Source organism: Bos taurus, chromosome 8 (assembly GCF_002263795.3).
Source record: "Bos taurus isolate L1 Dominette 01449 registration number 42190680 breed Hereford chromosome 8, ARS-UCD2.0, whole genome shotgun sequence".
Taxonomy (NCBI): domain Eukaryota; kingdom Metazoa; phylum Chordata; class Mammalia; order Artiodactyla; family Bovidae; genus Bos; species Bos taurus.
The window spans coordinates 67,504,170-67,516,777 of NC_037335.1; positions in this window are offsets into that span (position 1 = coordinate 67,504,170).

Below are 12,608 nucleotides of genomic sequence, written 5' to 3' on the forward strand. Positions count from 1 at the left end.
ATATCCAAATACAGAAACTGAAAAATCAGCCAAAAAAGTCATTATTTCTCAAAGCTTTTTATATAAAACACTGATTCCTCAGGATGAACATAGATGTTTTGTTAAAAAAAAATCATATAAAGCAAACTAACAGAAAATCATCAGGTTTCTTTTTTTTTTTTTTTTTTCCAGTTCTACCAGTTTTATTGGAGAAGGCAATGGCACCCCACTCCAGTACTCTTGCCTGGAAAATCCCATGGACGGAGGAGCCTGGTAGACTGCAGTCCATGGGGTCGCTAAGAGTTGTACGACTGAGCAACTTCACTTTCATGCATTGGAGAAGGAAATGGCAACCCACTCCAGTGTTCCTGCCTGGAGAACCCCAGGGACCGGGGAGCCTGGTGGGCTGCCGTCTATGGGGTCACACAGAGTCGGACATGACTGAAGTGACTTAGCAGTACTTAGCAGTACCAGTTTATTACTACAACCCATCTCCCTCCACCCTCACGCATGTGTGCTCAGTCATGAAACCCCACGGACTGCAGCCCGCCAGGCTCCTCTGTCCATGGACTGTTCCTGTAAGAATACTGGAGTGGACTGTCAGCTTTCTTGATTACTTAAATTTTAGAAACACTGAATATAAGTTAACTTTAAATTGCTTTATTGCAAGACTTTTGAGAGTCTGTAACACATTAATGTCGATGTTCATAGACGTTAAAAGAGGAGTGGTATGGAGTGTGAATTTAAAGTTTCCCTAATGTATTTAACCACCAAATATTTCTTTTTCCTTGTAAATTGGTATTCCATAAGAACATACTTTGAGAAGTGTTCTTCTGGAGACTTAATCATTCCTCAAAGCAATTTTATGTAAAGGAAAAGGAAAGTAGACAATAAAATATTTTAAAAAGGAAAACTAGAATGAGTTAGATTCAAGATTTTTTTTTAAACTGGAGGACCCAAGTTCCAGGGAATTCCTTGAATCACCAACAGATGACTCTGTTAGTGACTAAGCATCTTCTCCTTTTCCTAAGTTTGTGTTTTTTTTTTTTTTGCCCCCAGTATGATAATCTTAAGGGCTTCCCAAGTGGCACAGTAGTAAAAAATTCCCCTGCCAATGCAGGAGACGTGGGTTCAATCCCTGGGTTGGGCAGATCCCCTGGAGGAGGAAATGGCAACCCACTCTGGAATTCTTGCCTGGAGAATCCCACAGACAGAGGAGCCTGGTGGGCTACAGTCCATGGGGTTGCAAAGAGTCACACATGACTGAGAACACATACATGATAATCTTAAAGATTAATATTATTTTTAATCATAATAGATGGCTCTTCTGGTGAAGTTTTTCTCTATGATCTCAGGATGATTGAATGCACTGCCCCCTCAGGGAGCTCCTTTTCAGTCCTGGTCCTTCCTCATCACTCCTGGGGGTGGCAGTGGGACGCCATCCCTCAGTGGGTGGGGGACCCACCGCATGCATTGGTTCGGCTGCATCCAACAGGTGTGCTCTCCATGATGAGAATGTGCTGGTGCTTATGGGAATCCATAAAACACTATCTGCTTGCTTTATAAGCTCTCTACTGTAATCCAGGCTCCATAAATGAGCAATTCCTTTGCATAATGAACGGATGAGGCTGTTTTATGCACTTTTATGTTGTTCCAAGTCTGTGGTTTTACTAAATTTCCACCTCAAAGATATGTAATTAGAGCCTCAACAATCTGCTGTCTTGGTCCTCCCCACCCTCCTCTGGAATCCACAGCAGTCTCACAGGCTGGTTTCTGACAGGAGCAAAAAGTAGGGTGTGTGTGTGCGCACGCATGTGCATGCAGATGCATATATCTGTCTCTGTAGGTTTGTGTGGGTAGAAAGCATGACTCAGTCTTCTAGAAAGTGTGATGGATGGGTGGATGGAGGCTGGGTGTCAAACATGTGTACCTTTTGCTGATCTCTGGCTTTCTTGCTCATATGGGGCCACTCATGGTTTTCTCCTACTAGGTCCCAGATAGCTCCCAGACCCCTAAAGGTTTATATTCTACTCTCCTCCCCACTGGGCTTCCCAGGTGGAATAATGGTAAAAAGTCTGTCTGCCAATGCAGGAGACTCAGGTTTGATCCCTGTGTTGGAAAGATCCCCTGGAAGAGGAAATGGCAACCTCTTCCAGTATTCTTGCCTAGAAAATTCCATGGACAGAGGAGCCTGGCAGACTATAGTCCATGGGGTCGCCAAGAATCAGACATAGTGACTGAGCACAGCCCATCCTCCTCGCCCCTAGGCTTTCCCTCATGCTACTCCCACTGCTAAGTAAGCCCTTCCTTTCTTCTCTTGACCAAACAATTTTTCCTTCAAGGCTCAATTCAAACTCTTATTTTGTTCCAAAACTCTTATTTTGCCTTTCCCCTCCAATCCTTAAAGATCTTTCCTTTCTCACTCATCTTATACTTGAAGTTAGTACCACAAAGCTCAAATTTATATTTTGTGTGTTTTCATGTTGACTTTATGTTCCCTGGGGTTAGGGACCATGTCCTATATTTCCTTGTCCATGTGCCCAATATTGCAGTGATCCTCTGACTGCTTTTGGTTTGGGAGGAGGAGCTGAAGTCAAATTTTAGGAGTTTTCAGATGAGGGCTCCAAGCTTCTAGAGTCATTTATGTATCTGAACCACTTCAGTATTCTTGCCTTGAGAATCCCATGAAGAGTATGAAAAGGCAAAAAGAGTGGACACTGAAAGATGAACTTCCCAGCATGGTAGGTGCCTAATATGCCACTGGAGATCAGTGAAGAAATAACACCAGAAAGAATGAAGAGACAGAGCCAAGGCAAAAACAGCACCCTGTTGTGGATGTGACTCATGATGGAAACAAGGTCGGATGCTGTAAAGAGCAATATTGCATAGGAACCTGGAAAGTTAGGTCCATGAATCAAGGCAAAATGGAAGTGGTCAAACAGGAAAAGGCAGAGTGAACATTGACATTTTAGGAATCAGCGAACTAAAATGGACTGGAATGGGTGAATTTATCTCAGATGACCATTATATCTATATCTGTCTCCTGTACAATGTGGGCAAGAATACCTTAGAAGAAATGGAGTAGCCATCAGAGTCAACCAAAGAGTCGGAAATGCAGTACTTGGATGCAGTCTCAAAAATGACAGAGTGATCTCTGTTCATTTCCAAGGCAAACCATTCAATATCACAGTAATCCAAGTCTATGCCCCAACCAGTAACGCTGAAGAAGCTGAAGTTGAATGGTTCTATGAAGACCTACATGACCTTCTAGAACTAACACCCAAAAAAGATGTCCTTTTCATTATAGGGGACTGGAATGCAAAAGTAGGAAGTCAAGAAACACCTGGAGTAACAGGCAAATTTGGCCCTGGAGTACAGAATGAAGCAGGGCAAAGGCTAATAGAGTTTTGCCAAGAGAATGCACTGGTCATAGCAAACACCCTCTTCGAACAGCACAAGAGGACTCTACACATGGACATCACCAGGTTGTCAACACCGAAATTTGATTATATTCTTTGCAGCCAAAGATGGAGAAGCTCTAAACAGTCATCAAAAACAAGACCAGGAGCTGACTGTGGCTCAGGTCATGAACTCCTTATTGCCAAATTTGGACTTAAATTGAAGAAAGTGGGGAAAACTACTAGATCATTCAAGTATGACCTAAATCAAACCCCTTACGATTATACAGTGGAAGTGAGAAATATATTTAAGGGCCTAGATCTGATAGAGTGCCTGATGAACTATGGACGGAGGTTCGTGACATTGTACAGGAGACAGGGATCAAGAACATCCCCAAGAAAAAGAAATGCAAAAAAGTAAAATAGCTGTCTGAGGATGCCTTACAAATAGCTGTGAAAAGAAGAGAAGCAAAAAGCAAAGGAGAAAAGGAAAGATATACCCATTAGAATGCAGATTTCCAAAGAATAGCAAGGAGAGATAAGAAAGCCTTCCTCAGAGATTAGTGCAAAGAAATAGAAGAAAACAATAGAATGAGAAAGACTAGAGATCTCTTCAAGAAAATTAGAGATACCAAGGGAACATTTCATGCAAAGATGGGCTCAATAAAGGACAGAAATGGTAGGGACCTAACAGAAGTAGAAGGTATTAAGAAGAGGTGGCAAGAATACACAGAAAAACTGTACAAAAAACATTTTCATGACCCAGATAACCATGATGGTGTGATCACTCACCTAGAGCCAGACATCCTGGAATGTGAAGTCAAGTGGGCCTTAGAAAGCATCACTACGAACAAAGCTAGTGGAGGTGATGGAATTCCAGTTGAGTTATTTCAAATCCTGAAAGATGATGCTGTGAAAGTGCTGCACTCAATATGCCAGCATATTTGGAAAACTCAGCAGTGGCCACAGGACTGGAAAAGGTCAGTTTTCATTCCAATCCCAAGGAAAAGCAATGCCAAAGAATGTTCAAACTACCGCACAATTACACTCATCTCACATGTTAGTAAAGTAATGCTCAGAATTCTCTAAGCCAGACTTCAGCAATATGTGAACCATGAACTTCCAGATGTTCAAACTGGTTTTAGAAAAGGCAGAGGAACCAGAGATCAAATTGCCAGCATCCACTGGATCATTGAAAAAGCAAGCATTCCAGAAAAACATCTATTTCTGCTTTATTGACTATGCCAAAACCTTTGACTATGTGGATCACAATAAACTGTGGAACATTCTGAAAGAGATGGGAATTCAGACCACCTGACCTGCCTCTTGAGAAACCTGTATGCAGGTCAGGAAGCAACAGTTAGAAGTGGACATGGAACAACAGACTGGTTCCAAATAGGAAAAGGAGTATATCAAGACTGTACACTGTCACCCTGCTTATTTAACTTCTATGCAGAGTACATCATGAGAAACGCTGGGCTGGAAGAAGCACAAGCTGGAATCAAGATTGCCAGGAGAAATATAAATAACCTCAGATATGCAGATGACACCACCCTTATGGCAGAAAGTGAAGAGGGAACTAAAGAGCCTCTTGATGAAAGTGAAAGAGGAGAGTGAACAAGTTGGCTTAAAGCTCAACATTCACAAAACAAAGATCATGGCATCTGGTCCCGTCACTTCATGGCAAATAGATGTAGAAACAGTGGAAACAGTGGCAGTATCCTTTATTTTTGGGGGACTCCAAAATCACTGCAGATGGTGACTGCAGCCATGAAGTTAAAAGATGCTTACTCCTTGGAATAAAAGTTATGACCAACCTAGACACCATATTAAAAATCAGAGACATTACTTTGCCAACAAAGGTCTGTCTAGTCAAGGCTATGGTTTTTCCAGTAGTCATGTATGGATTTGAGAGTTGGACTATAAGGAAAGGTGAGCATCGAAGAATTGATACTTTTGAACTGTGGTGTTGGAGAAGACTCTTGAGGGTCCCTTGGACTGCAAGGAGATCCAACCAGTCCATCCTAAAGGAAATCAGTCCTGAATATTCATTGGAAGGACTGATTTGAAGCTGAAACTCCAATACTTTGGCCACCTGATGCAAAGAGCTGACATTTGAAAACACTCTGATGCTGGGAAAGGTTGAGGGCAGGAGGAGAAGGAGATGATGGAGGATGTGATGGTTGGATGTCATCACCGACTCAATGGGCATGAGTTTGAGTAAGCTCCAGGACAGGGATGCCTGGCATCCCTGATGTGATGGACAGGGAAGCCTGGCATGCTGCAGTCCATGGGGTTGCAAAGAGTCGGACATGACTGAGTGGATGAACTGAACTGAACTGATGTATCTTTATTCACTTAAATTATATAATACCTCCTTTTTTTAAGTGATAGAATTGGGAATAGAGTGGATCTAAGTCAGGTTCCATGTGAAGTCGGTATGAAATAGTCATGTGAAGATGGCCCCACTCATAGTCTGCTCAGTGCTCATAACAGCCCTCTGACTTAGGTGTTAAGCCTGTTTTGTGACAAGTCCCTTCCTTATCTAGAAGAAGATTTTGGCAGGAAACAGAAGACTCTGGATGGTGCCAAGGATGGTATGATATGGTGAAAAAGGTTGTGTTTTAGAATCAGATACATTTGGATTTGCTCCTTGGCTTTGATCCAGTGGTAAAGAGTCTGCCTGCCAGTGCAGGAGATGCACGATACTTGGATTCAATACCTGGGTTGGGAAGATCCCCTGGAGGAGGGGATGATAACCCACACCAGTATTCTTGCTTGGGAAATCACATGGACAGAGGAGCCTGGTGGGCTACCTTCCATGGTGCTGGAAAGAGTCGGACACGACTGAGCCTGCACACATGTCTTGACACTGAGCTTCTTAATTATGTGACACTGGACAACTTAACTCACCACTCTGTTTCCATTTCTTCACATTTAAAATGAGACAAACAGCATCTCCAGTGGAAGGTGACTGGGAAGATAGACCTTCCATAATGGCTGGTCATTATCATCATCAAAAAAATCATCACAATTGATGGAAGGCAGTGAAAGCAGGCATAATTTGTTCTTTTCACATTCCAGTCAGACATCAAGATGAAAATTGTCTTTCCCCATAGCTATTTCTGAAGCCTACTCAGGATCATCTTATAAACCATCATCTCCTAGGAATTCCAGTTAAAGTTTGCCAGGCAGATCATCATGAGAGAATCAAAATCTGAGATTCAGTATAACCAAGTGTTCAAGCCAGCCTCCAAACTGCATCTGCTGTGTCTACATCCTGCTTTATGGTAAAATCTAAGGGGTCTCAGCTCCCTTTTTTTAGTCCTATTTTCTCCCTCAAATACAAAGGCACTCCCCATCCAAATTAAGCTCGTTGGAAACTAGTTCTCAAAGGAATATGCGATGAGGTGAATGAAGAGAGTTAAAGCATCCTCACCAACAATTTGGGTAATGTTATGTAATGTTACCAGCTCAATGGACAGGAATTTGAGCAAACTGTGGGAGATAGTGGAGGATAGAGGAAGCCTGCCTGCTGCAGTCCATGGGGTCGCAAAGAGTCAGACATCACTTAGCAACCGAACAACAACAACAAACAGATGAGAGAGGACTTTAAGCTCTCTAATGACAGTTCTTACACAGAGGGAAACTGAAGCTCAGAGAGAGGAGACCAATCGTGTTCAAGGACACAGCCAGTGAGGAGTAAAACAAGGCCCCCAGCAGCTGTTTCCCGGTTTCTAGTTCATTTTCCTGATACCACACTTTGGAGGCTTTCATGAGTTGAAGGAAAAGCAATGAGTTAGGCCATTCCTCTACATCTCTAATATCCCTAAGAAGAAGCAGGTAAATTTCTTTCAAATCCCAGTTACTTTTTTCTCTTTCTGAGAGAAGACAGAAAAGCTCCACCAAATAATTCTGTACTAATGGACTCAGAATTAGAACATATTAAGCCTTTGAACTCACCCACTCATTTATCTAACTAATTCTTCTTTAAAAATCACTATTTTTTTTTTTAAAAGCAAAAATAATAAATATAGGATGGTAATAGAGTAAGAATAAACAGTCATGGAACAGAATTCAAAGCCTGAGTAAATATAGGAGTATTTCCCATACTTAAAATATGGTAAATCAAGAAAAGATTAGTTCAATAAAGTAAGGATAATGAGCTAGAAAAATCATTAGAATTTTACCTTACTCATCATCCCAGAACAAATTCCAAGTGGATTTATGATTAATTGTAAAAACTGAAGCCAGGTTTTCAGTATATATTTGTTAGCTTATAATTGGGATAATCTCTAGTAATCTCTGCTAAAATTTTAAATGAAAAAAAAAATAAAAATCACTATTTAAAAGAATTTTAAAATTGAAGTATAGTTGATTTACAAAGTTGTGTTAGATTCAGGTATACAGCACAATGATTCTGTTACAAGTGTATATCTATTCTTTTTCAGATTCTTTTCTCTTATAGTTTATTACTAACTATAGAAATGATCCCTGAAAGTATCATCTTTATAAGTCATTACAAAATACTGAGTATATTTCCCTGTGATATATTTCCCTGTGTAGGTCCTTGTTGGTTATCTATTATATATATAATAGCTTGTATCTGCTAAACCCATATTCCTAATTTATCCCTCCCCGCTTCCCCTTTGGTTACCATAAGTTTGTTTCCTTTACCTGTGGGTCTCTTTTTGGTTTGTAAATAAGTCCATTTGTATCTTTTTTTTTTTTTAAAGATTCCACATTAAGCAATATCATATTTGTCTTTGACTCAACTAATTATGACGCTAATATCTACATAGCATTCAACTATTCACACAGACACATTAAACACACACCTATATTAATATTTTTGCATTATATCAAAACTCCCCCCAAACTTGGTGGCTTAAAACACCAACCATCTTATTTTCTCTAAAATTGGCCAGGGTCGATACTTTGAGCTGGGCTCAGCTTGGGAAGGATATCCTGACAGGAAACGGAAGACAAGATGTCGTCAGGTTGGGTGCTTTCTCCAGGGGTCACTGATACACCTGCAGTCACATGGTAGGTCTGGGGGGTCTAGAACAACCTCATCCACAGCCCAGTGGTTCATCCAGTTGTCATCCAGGCTCTCTCCCCAGGATCTATGATCTTCAAGAAGGCTAGCTCAGCCTTTGTCATGTGGCAATGGCAGACTTGTAATCTCAGCAAGTGAAAACAGGAGTTGTAAATACTGTTGAGACCTAGACTAGGAAGGCGTACAATGGCACATCTGTTGTATTCTAGTCCTCATGTCTAGCTGTCAAAGCAAGCCACAGAGCAGGCCAAGGTTCAAGGAAAGGAGACACAGACATTGGTTTTTGATGGGTGGTGCAAAGTCTCATTTAAAGAGGCACATGCATAGGATGGAGAGGTTATTCTTGTGGCAAATCTATCTATATCTGCTGCTACTGCTAATTCGCTTCAGTCGTGTCCGACTCTGTGCGACCCCAGAGACGGCAGCCCACCGGGCTTCCCCGTCCCTGGGATTCTCCAGGCAGGAACACTGGAGTGGGTTGCCATTTCCTTCTCCAATGCATGAAAGTGAAAAGTGAAAGTGAAGTCGCTCAGTCATGTCCGACTCTTCACAACCCCATGGTCTGCAGCCCACCAGGCTCCTCGGTCCATGGGATTTTCCAGGCAAAAGTACTGGAATGGGATGCCATTGCCTTCTCCGATCTAACTATAATTCTACCCCAACCTACATCTGGATATTGATATAGATAAAGAATGGATATCCACATAAATGGGGGCTTCCCTGGTGGCTCAGATGGTAAAGAATCTGCCTGCAAAGCAGACCTGGGTTCAGGGTCTCTGGTCAGGAAGAGCCCTGATGAATACTAGCTACCCACTCCAGTATTCGTGTGTGTGTGTGTGCGCGCGCGCTCTCAGTCGTGTCCGACTCTTTGTGACCCCATGGACTGTAGCTGCCAGGCTTCTCTGTCTATGGAATTTTGCAGGCAAGAATACTGGAGTGGGCTGCTATTTCCTCCTCCAGGGGATCTTCCTGACCCAGGGATTGAACCCACGTCTCTTGTGTCTCCAGTGTTGGCAGGTGGATTCTTTACCACTATGTTACCTGGGAAGCCCTATAAATATATAGACAGATCAATACTATATTCTTGAATACATAGGTATTCATATAAAAATGTGAAAATAAACACACACACACATACATATTTTTATCCCTGTGGAGCTTACAGTCTAGTTGCAGAGATTCAGCCTGATATTTGAAAAGTGACAGTGAAAAGGGCTAAAATGAGCCGTACAGCAAAGTGCTGAGTTGGGGGAAGAAGGAGATCCCCGAGGGGCCACATGAGGGTAAGAAGCAGCTGCTGGGTCTTGAGGGTTCATTTTCCCACATCCACGAAATGTGCTGGGCCTATCCAGGCACTGATGAGCAGACTGGTCCAGAGGAGGTGAGGGCTGTGGGTGAGCAGAGAGAAAAGTCAGGGTGGAGAGTTAGACTGCGTCAAGCCAAGGGGGCCTCAGATGCTGGCTGAGGCATTCGGACCTGAATAAGCGGGAGCCATTGAAGGATAATGAACAGAGGTTATTAAAACAAAATATTGAAGTATAGGTGATTTAAAATGTTTTGGTAATTTCTGCTGTACAGAAAAGTGACTCAGTTATACATGCATATATTCTTTTCCATTATGGTTTATCACAGGATATTGAATATAGTTACCTGTGCTACAGAGTGGGACCTGATTGTTTATCCATCCTATATATATATACTAGTTTGCATCTGATAATCCCAAACTCCCAGTTCTTCCCTCCTTGTTACCCTTTCCCCTTTGGAAACCATAAGTCTGTTCTGTATGTCTGTGAGCTGTTTTTTTTTTGGCAATGAGTTTTTGAATGCTCTTTTTCCTCTTTTTCCTATCCATACTTCCCCCTTCTTCCAACCAAATTCCATTCCTCAGAGCAAGGTTCTTCCCCATTCCTTCCACAGAGGGTTAACAGGTATTCCTGGTTTAGCCTGTTGAAAACTGCTGTTTATTGGGACCACCTCCAGCTTGCCCCAAATCTCCTTCTGGTCCTGAGATTTGAGAGTCATTCATTCATTCATTTATTTAGTTTAAATTTATTGAGACAGACATTGTTTTATACCCTGTATTTATATTTAGTTATTTAAGTCTCAAAACAATCATTATTACTTTGAACGTTAAAAAAAAAAAAAAAAAAAAAACCAAGAAAAAAAGGTCTAGAGACTTGAGGAACATATTCAAGATCACACAGGATTCTAGAGTGAGACTCCGACCTGGCCATCAGTCCCCACTCCCCATTCCAAGTCCAGCCTCTGTCACCTTGCCTGTCACCCACAGGGAGGAACTGGCTCTGCCAGTTTCTGTCTAGGGTGACTTCATGAAAGGGGAGCTCCTTGAGCAGATCTTATTCTAGAACGTTCACAGACATTGAAGGGCCAATAGCTTCAGTCTTCCTGACCTCTTTCCAGTCACTGAGACAAAGTCCAGAGGAGGCAGGAACCCAGGCCTCTTGAGAGGCCAAAGAGGCAGTAAGCCTGCAGTGATGGGTGGAATTTGAGCTCCTGTGAAGACTGCTTATCTCCAGGCCCATCAGCCCCTCCAGTCATCTCTGAGGAGAATGGAGAAGCCTTGCCAATGCTTGGAGGAACTGCCTGGCCTGCTCTATTCTGTGTTAATTTAACCTTACTTTTGCATTTTCTTTGCCTGTCTTCTTTGGGCTTCCCTGGTGGTTCAGACGATAAAGAATCTGCCTGTAACACCGGAGACCTGGGTTTGATCCCTGGATTGGGAAGAGCCCTTGGAGGAGGACATGGCAACCCACACCAGTATTCTTGCCTGGAGAATTCCATGGACAGGATCCTGGTGGGCTCGATATGACTGAACGGCTACTAACAGTCACTTTTCACGCTTGCCTGTAGACTTCCCAGGTTTTACATCTCTTCTTTCACATGATCCGCACAATGTTTCCATGATGAGGCTGGCCTGGCTGCTGTCTCCATTTCTCCCACAGGGAAATGGTGGGGCAATGTCAAAAGGTGGTGAAGGAGGAGGGACAGGGTCACACTTGCTGAGTTCATGTCGTGTGCGCAGTGCTTTCATGCACAGATCAGATCAGATCAGATCAGTTGCTCAGTCGTGTCTGACTCTTTGCGACCCCATGAATCGTAGCACGCCAGCCCTCCCTGTCCATCACCAACTCCAGGAGTTCACTCAGATTCACGTCCATCGAGTCAGTGATGCCATCCAGCCATCTCATCCTCTGTCGTCCCCTTCTCCTCCTGCCCCCAATCCCTCCCAGCATCAGAGTCTTTTCCAATGAGTCAACTCTTCGCATGAGATGGTCAAAGTACTGGAGTTTCAGCTTTAGCATCATTCCTTCCAAAGAACACCCAGGGCTGATCTCCTTCAGAATGGACTGGTTGGATCTCCTTGCAGTCCAAGGGACTCTCAAGAGTCTTCTCCAACACCACAGTTCAAAAGCATCAATTCTTCGGCGCTCAGCTTTCTTCACAGTCCAACTCTCACATCCATACATGACCACTGGAAAAACCACAGCCTTGACTAGACGGACCTTTGTTGGCAAAGTAATGTCTCTGCTTTTCAATATGCTATCTAGGTTGGTCATAACCTTCCTTCCAAGGAGTAAGCTCCCGGAAACTCCTCATGACTCCTTTTTTTTTTTTTTTAGGATTAGCAAACTGAGCCTCAGGGAAGGGGATGGGGCCTAAAAGGAATTCAAATTTATTAGTTACAATGCCAGGGCAAGATTCAGCACTTCATAAACCCCAAGTCTGACCTTTGCCTCCCTATAGGCCCTGTCATGGGTCTGAGGGCTCAGGAGTGACTCCTGGGGCCACATAAGGAGGGCATACTCAGAGCTGTCACGGCTGGATGTGGCAAAGGGTCCCCCCTCCCATTTCCTCCCCTCCCCGCTCCCGAGCAGCCAGCCTTGCTCCCACTGTCCCCTCTTTGGTATTGGGGGTGATCTGCCCATCCCATTGGTGGATGCCTGTGAATGCCTGGAGCTCACAAGATGCTCAGGGGCTTTCCTCCACTCACAGCTGGGAGGTTCCTGTCAGGACTGGGACCTCTGGAGTTCTTCTTCTAAAGGCTCTCATTAATTTATTCCAGGGGTGAGGTCTCCAAGACCCAGAATTCAGACCCCCAGGCCCTTGGCTTTTTTATGGCTTGTTCTTGCTCTTCGCCTGAGAGGAAGAAG